This window comes from Schistocerca americana, unplaced genomic scaffold (genome assembly GCF_021461395.2).
Source record: "Schistocerca americana isolate TAMUIC-IGC-003095 unplaced genomic scaffold, iqSchAmer2.1 HiC_scaffold_492, whole genome shotgun sequence".
Taxonomy (NCBI): Eukaryota; Metazoa; Arthropoda; class Insecta; order Orthoptera; family Acrididae; genus Schistocerca; species Schistocerca americana.
In genome coordinates this window covers 1-7,500 of record NW_025726228.1, presented here as the reverse complement: position 1 = coordinate 7,500, position 7,500 = coordinate 1, and the positions used below count along the sequence as shown (strand labels likewise).

At 53.9% G+C, this 7,500-nt stretch overlaps 1 non-coding gene across 1 annotated transcript in view; it reads right to left on the bottom strand.

Moving 5' to 3' along the window:
- Positions 1-962, bottom strand: part of LOC124585262 — a 1,910-nt gene extending 948 nt beyond the window's left edge. The window contains exon 1 of the ribosomal RNA XR_006974832.1: positions 1-962. This exon is cut by the window's left edge and continues 948 nt beyond it. This is a non-coding gene — a ribosomal RNA (small subunit ribosomal RNA).
- Between the last annotated feature and the right edge of the window lie 6,538 nt (positions 963-7,500).

Below are 7,500 nucleotides of genomic sequence, written 5' to 3'. Positions count from 1 at the left end.
TTAATCATTACCTCGGGTTCCGAAAACCAACAAAATAGAACCGAGGTCCTATTCCATTATTCCATGCACACAGTATTCAGGCGGGCTTGCCTGCTTTAAGCACTCTAATTTGTTCAAAGTAAACGTGCCGGCCCACCGAGACACTCACTCAAGAGCACCCTGGTAGGATTGCAACGGGGTCCGCCTCGGGACGCACGAGCACGCACGAGGCGCGTCGCACGCCTTCGGCTCGCCCCACCGGCAGGACGTCCCACGATACATGCCAGTTAAACACCGACGGGCGGTGAACCAACAGCGTGGGACACAAATCCAACTACGAGCTTTTTAACCGCAACAACTTTAATATACGCTATTGGAGCTGGAATTACCGCGGCTGCTGGCACCAGACTTGCCCTCCAATAGATACTCGTTAAAGGATTTAAAGTGTACTCATTCCGATTACGGGGCCTCGGATGAGTCCCGTATCGTTATTTTTCGTCACTACCTCCCCGTGCCGGGAGTGGGTAATTTGCGCGCCTGCTGCCTTCCTTGGATGTGGTAGCCGTTTCTCAGGCTCCCTCTCCGGAATCGAACCCTGATTCCCCGTTACCCGTTACAACCATGGTAGGCGCAGAACCTACCATCGACAGTTGATAAGGCAGACATTTGAAAGATGCGTCGCCGGTACGAGGACCGTGCGATCAGCCCAAAGTTATTCAGAGTCACCAAGGCAAACGGACCGGACGAGCCGACCGATTGGTTTTGATCTAATAAAAGCGTCCCTTCCATCTCTGGTCGGGACTCTGTTTGCATGTATTAGCTCTAGAATTACCACAGTTATCCAAGTAACGTGGGTACGATCTAAGGAACCATAACTGATTTAATGAGCCATTCGCGGTTTCACCTTAATGCGGCTTGTACTGAGACATGCATGGCTTAATCTTTGAGACAAGCATATGACTACTGGCAGGATCAACCAGGGAGCTGCGTCAACTAGAGCTGAGCAGCCGGCCGCCCGGGAGTGTGTCCCGGGGGCCCGCGCGAACACGCAAGCGTCCGCTCAATTATTCTGCAAACAGGAGGAGGCTGAGCTCCCCTGCACAATACACCTCGAAACCCTCTCAGGTCCCGGCGGCGCGCAGCGCCGTCCTAAGTACTTGGTCGGGTTCGAGAGAGGCGCAATCGCCCGGAGTTTGGCGAGTAGACGCTTTAGGTGCGACCACCCGTGCTCCCAACTGAGCTTGCCGCTGCCGACAGAGGCCCGGGAGCGTGCTGTCGTGGCATTGCCGGCGGGAGACAACACGCGCCACCTACGGTGACCGGCAGCTCCAACGCCAGCGCCACAGAAGGACAAAAGCCCCACTTGGGTGCCGAAGCGAACTCTCCCAGCACAGCGCACGCGCCAACACGTCCGCACAGCTGCGATACAAACCACCTGCGAGAACCGCAGAGGCGACCGAGCAGCAGACGGCGTCGCGGCGCCGAGCGCCGGGCGGCGGCGCATCCTCAGCGCACACAGTCCTCAATCGGACCAGCACACTGCAGATGTCCACCGCGCTTCGCACCGGGCCCGCGAGGACCTACTTTGGCCGCACGGCGCCGCGTGCAGGGTGCGCCGGCGCGCAGCTGCGCCGCCTGCCGCCTCCGTCGGCCGGCGCGCCTGCCACTGGCCGCCCCCACCAGCCGGCTGTAGCGCGTGCGCCCACGCACCGCGCGGCCAGCACGCCGGGAGGCCCCCCCTCACCGGCCGGGGACGGTCCCACCCAGCCACCGCCGCGTATCGCTTCACACCCAGATGCCATTCACGTTCGTGGGCATGGTGGGTATCGCTGGAACAACCGGTTGGTAGCTCAACCGATCGTCGCCATCACTGATTCACCTCTAGCGAGAACAACCGCACCACAACGGTTTACCAGTTGTTCATTTGCATAACGTCACCAGCAAACGTAGGCGTCCATCGCCATTTGCAAATTCAACGATTGTTGCATGCCTGTGTCAGGTGTCACGACACACTATGTCTGCCCACATACACGCAACAACATGTGCACGCTTCGCGAACACGTGGAAGGTGGCCCCCGTACGTATGCGATGTCCATTGCGCGAACGACTGTCAACCGGCCTCTGTCGCATGTCGCAGATGTGGAACGCAGTGCACCATGCTATCACGGTGTGTGAGAAGAGACGACTACGTCTGACAACACGCGCCACTACATCAACAGACGGCTCATGCTGATCGCCATCCAGGGCATACCACACTGCAATCCAGCTCTTATAGGGAGACGACACGTAGCTGAGTGCACAACATTTGGACCGCATGGTTCGCCGTTGTTGGCGCAGTCGTTGTACGGTCACATGTACCACGATGTATCATTCAGTACATGAGGACCAATGTGCAGTACAGTGTGTGATTTGGACGTACAACATCAGCGGACAGTTGACACAGGCCGTACCACAGCGTAGGCTAAGTGCTTCGCACATGCGAATGCCAATGAACAACTGCAAATGCCAATGAACAACTGCAAAGGGCATTGAGCATGTACGTCCTGCTGCCATCCACATTACAGTGTATAGCTGCAAGGTGTTTAACATGAAGCGATACACTGGGGACCGGGCAGTGCGAGTAGCAAACTATATTGCGGGGGTTGCAGTTAGGCAACACTACACTAATTTAACGCGTCGTATGACAATTACAGAGCAGGTTAAGGCCCAACGTGTGTTGGGTTAAGGCCCAACGTGTGTTGGGTTAAGGCCCAACGTGTGTTGGGTTAAGGCCCAACGTGTGTTGGGTTAAGGCCCAACGTGTGTTGGGATAAGGCCCAACGTGTGTTGGGTTAAGGCCCAACGTGTGTTGGGTTAAGGCCCAACGTGTGTTGGGTTAAGGCCCAACGTGTGTTGGGTTAAGGCCCAACGTGTGTTGGGTTAAGGCCCAACGTGTGTTGGGTTACGTTAAGGGGCAATGTGGGTTACGTTAAGGGGCAATGTGGGTTACGTTAAGGGGCAATGTGGGTTACGTTACGGCGCAATATAGGTTACGTTACGGCGCAATATAGGTTACGTTAAGGCGCAATATCGGTTACGTTAAGGCGCAATACAGGTTACGTTAAGGCGCAATACAGGTTACGTTAAGGCGCAATACAGGTTACGTTAAGGCGCAATACAGGTTACGTTAAGGCGCAATACAGGTTACGTTAAGGCGCAATACAGGTTACGTTAAGGCGCAATACAGGTTACGTTAAGGCGCAATACAGGTTACGTTAAGGCGCAATGCAGGTTACGTTAAGGCGCAATGCAGGTTACGTTAAGGCGCAATACAGGTTACGTTAAGGCGCAATACAGGTTACGTTAAGGCGCAATACAGGTTACGTTAAGGCGCAATACAGGTTACGTTAAGGCGCAATACAGGTTACGTTAAGGCGCAATACAGGTTACGTTAAGGCGCAATACAGGTTACGTTAAGGCGCAATACAGGTTACGTTAAGGCGCAATACAGGTTACGTTAAGGCGCAATACAGGTTACGTTAAGGCGCAATACAGGTTACGTTAAGGCGCAATACAGGTTACGTTAAGGCGCAATACAGGTTACGTTAAGGCGCAATACAGGTTACGTTAAGGCGCAATACAGGTTACGTTAAGGCGCAATACAGGTTACGTTAAGGCGCAATACAGGTTACGTTAAGGCGCAATACAGGTTACGTTAAGGCGCAATACAGGTTACGTTAAGGCGCAATACAGGTTAGGTTAAGGCGCAATACAGGTTAGGTTAAGGTACGACATAGGTTAGGTTAAGGTACGACATAGGTTAGGTTAAGGTACGACATAGGTTAGGTTAAGGTACGACATAGGTTAGGTTAAGGTACGACATAGGTTAGGTTAAGGTACGACATAGGTTAGGTTAAGGTACGACATAGGTTAGGTTAAGGTACGACATAGGTTAGGTTAAGGTACGACATAGGTTAGGTTAAGGTACGACATAGGTTAGGTTAAGGTACGACATAGGTTAGGTTAAGGTACGACATAGGTTAGGTTAAGGTACGACATAGGTTAGGTTAAGGTACGACATAGGTTAGGTTAAGGTACGACATAGGTTAGGTTAAGGTACGACATAGGTTAGGTTAAGGTACGACATAGGTTAGGTTAAGGTACGACATAGGTTAGGTTAAGGTACGACATAGGTTAGGTTAAGGTACGACATAGGTTAGGTTAAGGTACGACATAGGTTAGGTTAAGGTACGACATAGGTTAGGTTAAGGTACGACATAGGTTAGGTTAAGGTACGACATAGGTTAGGTTAAGGTACGACATAGGTTAGGTTAAGGTACGACATAGGTTAGGTTAAGGTACGACATAGGTTAGGTTAAGGTACGACATAGGTTAGGTTAAGGTACGACATAGGTTAGGTTAAGGTACGACATAGGTTAGGTTAAGGTACGACATAGGTTAGGTTAAGGTACGACATAGGTTAGGTTAAGGTACGACATAGGTTAGGTTAAAGGTACGACATAGGTTAGGTTACGGTACGACATAGGTTAGGTTACGGTACGACATAGGTTAGGTTACGGTACGACATAGGTTAGGTTACGGTACGACATAGGTTAGGTTACGGTACGACATAGGTTAGGTTACGGTACGACATAGGTTAGGTTACGGTACGACATAGGTTAGGTTACGGTACGACATAGGTTAGGTTACGGTACGACATAGGTTAGGTTACGGTACGACATAGGTTAGGTTACGGTACGACATAGGTTAGGTTACGGTACGATATAGGTTAGGTTACGGTACGATATAGGTTAGGTTAAGGTACACATTGTTGTAAGGAAAGGTTTAATGGGGGGCGGGGCGGGGCGGCCGGTTTGTTGATTGTGATTATAGTAAGTGGATGCCTGCGGCATCATCTGATTTGCCACGTCAGGATGCACCTTTGGCTCATGACAGGCGGCGCTCTCATTCCATGCTTGTGGCAGACCTGTGTCTTTCATTCCTGCCATTGTTTGTGTGCTGTGAGAGGAGGCAGTATTGTGATGTTGGGTGCACCCCTGTGTAGGACATGTGTGGGTGTTGGTGGCTTGGCTGAGCAATGGTGGTTGTCGGGTGGGTGGGATATTCTGTTTCTGAGTGGACCTCCCAGTCTGGTTATGACAGTGTGGATTGTCTAATGTGGCGGAGAGGATGCACTGGGTGTTGTTCCATGCTGGTGCTTACATATTGTCTGTGTGCGTGTTACAGGCAGAGAGTAGTGCGTGATAAGGGTGTGTGGCTGACGTGTGGTTGTGATTGTGAGCAGAGTCTTTCAGCATGTATACGGACAGTTGTATACATTATCTGTATTCTGATGGCTCTATCTATTACTAATCAGCGCCGTGTATACGTTTAATCCGGTTCCAGTCGAAACTGTTGTATCTCTGTACATTAGTGACACGGCGAGCCCGCTATGTAGTTACTCGTCTCGGCAGCTTCCACCGGTGTATGGCAAATGATTATAAGGAATCAGTCTAGTCGTCAATACCGATGGTGTGACGTCACATGTCTGGGGTGGGGGACGCTGCGCCCTTCCGGTGGGTCATGGCCTAGAAAGACTCTTCCCACGCAGGGGGGCGTGGACTGTCATTGACTCTTCCAGGTAATATACTTGCCGTACGTTCTTGCGACTGCGAGTGCAACGCTCACCGGTACCGACATGGATGGAGCGCCTCCTAGCTGACCGCTCAGCATCGGCATTCGTACAGAGAGCAACGCGGTCGCGTCTCTAGCTCGTAACTGGTACAGCCCGCAGCTCATGTATAGGGACAGCGGGAATGTCGCATATTGGAGATAACTCTTCATGAAACGCATGTTATAGGGGTGGATTGCACATTGCGACTGCGGGAAAAGTCCGCCGTTCATCCGCTGGAGTTGCGAGTTGGGCGGTTGGAGTGGGGCGCAGGTGGAGTGATTGCCGGTCCACGATTTCGTGCGGCAGAGGCGCTGGCGTTGGGGTGCTGTGGTCGACAGAGGACGCAGGCTTTGTGGGTGGGGTCGAAAGATGGGCACTGTGGGCCCATCGATGTCTTGGTCGGCTTGGCGTCTCATAGATGGCGGTATCGTCGTTGCAGGACGTCATGCCGCGGGAGACCTACAGATGGCGCTGTGTTTTGTGGTGCGCTCGACATGGCGGACGTAGTGTTGTCAGATTCGCATAGATGGAGGTATTGCATGTGGTTTCGCCGTATTTTCATAGATGGCGATACCGTTTTGCCGGCATGGTTGGCGTAGTTCCGTCGGATCCCTGTAGATGGAGGTGCCGTTTCTGGGCTGGATGTCAATGTCGTTGCGTCACATTCGCATAGGTGGCGGCATCGTCGTAATACCTCGCCCACTACGGACTTATCACCACCCACACTAGCCGCCCCGGGGACTTGCCGACGACACACCCTATCCCAAGTCTATTTTCTTGCGGAGCATCATGTGTTATTATATTTTATTTCACATCCATAGTGTAGGGGTATTGTAGGTCACCGTACTGCGGTGGACGCTATGTTACCACGGGACGGCGAAAACGTACCGTCGACCGCCGGGCACCGCCCGACACCCGCCCGACGACGCCGCCTCCGCGCGGCGCGCCGGCCGCTGGGCCGACATCGACCGTCCGGCACCCATCGCGGCACCCAGCGCCGGTCGCCGAAGCGATACGCTGTAGCGCGGCAGAACACAAGGCGCCCGGCCGGCGCCGCCTCCCCCGCCGCGCGCACGGAGGCGGCACCCATCGCAGCGCCCGCGCAGGCGGCAAGGGGCCCGCCAACCGATACGCCGCCGTCCGCCGCACCCAATGCAGCGCCCTGGGTGCGGCGCGCCCGGCCAGACCGATACGCCGTACAAAAGCAAAAGCAAAAGCAGCCCACACGTGCCCCTGTTGGCGGCCAGCCCCTGGGGGTCTCGTCTCGCGACAAGACGAATCCCCCAAGCTAGGGCTGAGTCTCAACAGATCGCAGCGTGGCAACTGCTCTACCGAGTACAACACCCCGCCCGGTACCTAAGTCGTCTACAGACGATTCCGAGTCCCGACATCGAACTATAGACACCCATGGTCGACCGGTAGGGGCAGGGCGGCGCCGGGAACAGATCCCAGACAGCGCCGCCCGAGTGCCCCGTCCGGCAAACAAGTTGGGCCCGTACGGCGCGGCGCCACGTGGGTCGACCGCGCCTAGTAAAGTCACGTATTTTCGAGCCTTTCGACCCTCGGGACTCCTTAGCGATATCGTTGCCACAATGGCTAGACGGGATTCGGCCTTAGAGGCGTTCAGGCTTAATCCCACGGATGGTAGCTTCGCACCACCGGCCGCTCGGCCGAGTGCGTGAACCAAATGTCCGAACCTGCGGTTCCTCTCGTACTGAGCAGGATTACTATCGCAACGACACAGTCATCAGTAGGGTAAAACTAACCTGTCTCACGACGGTCTAAACCCAGCTCACGTTCCCTATTAGTGGGTGAACAATCCAACGCTTGGCGAATTCTGCTTCGCAATGATAGGAAGAGCCGACATC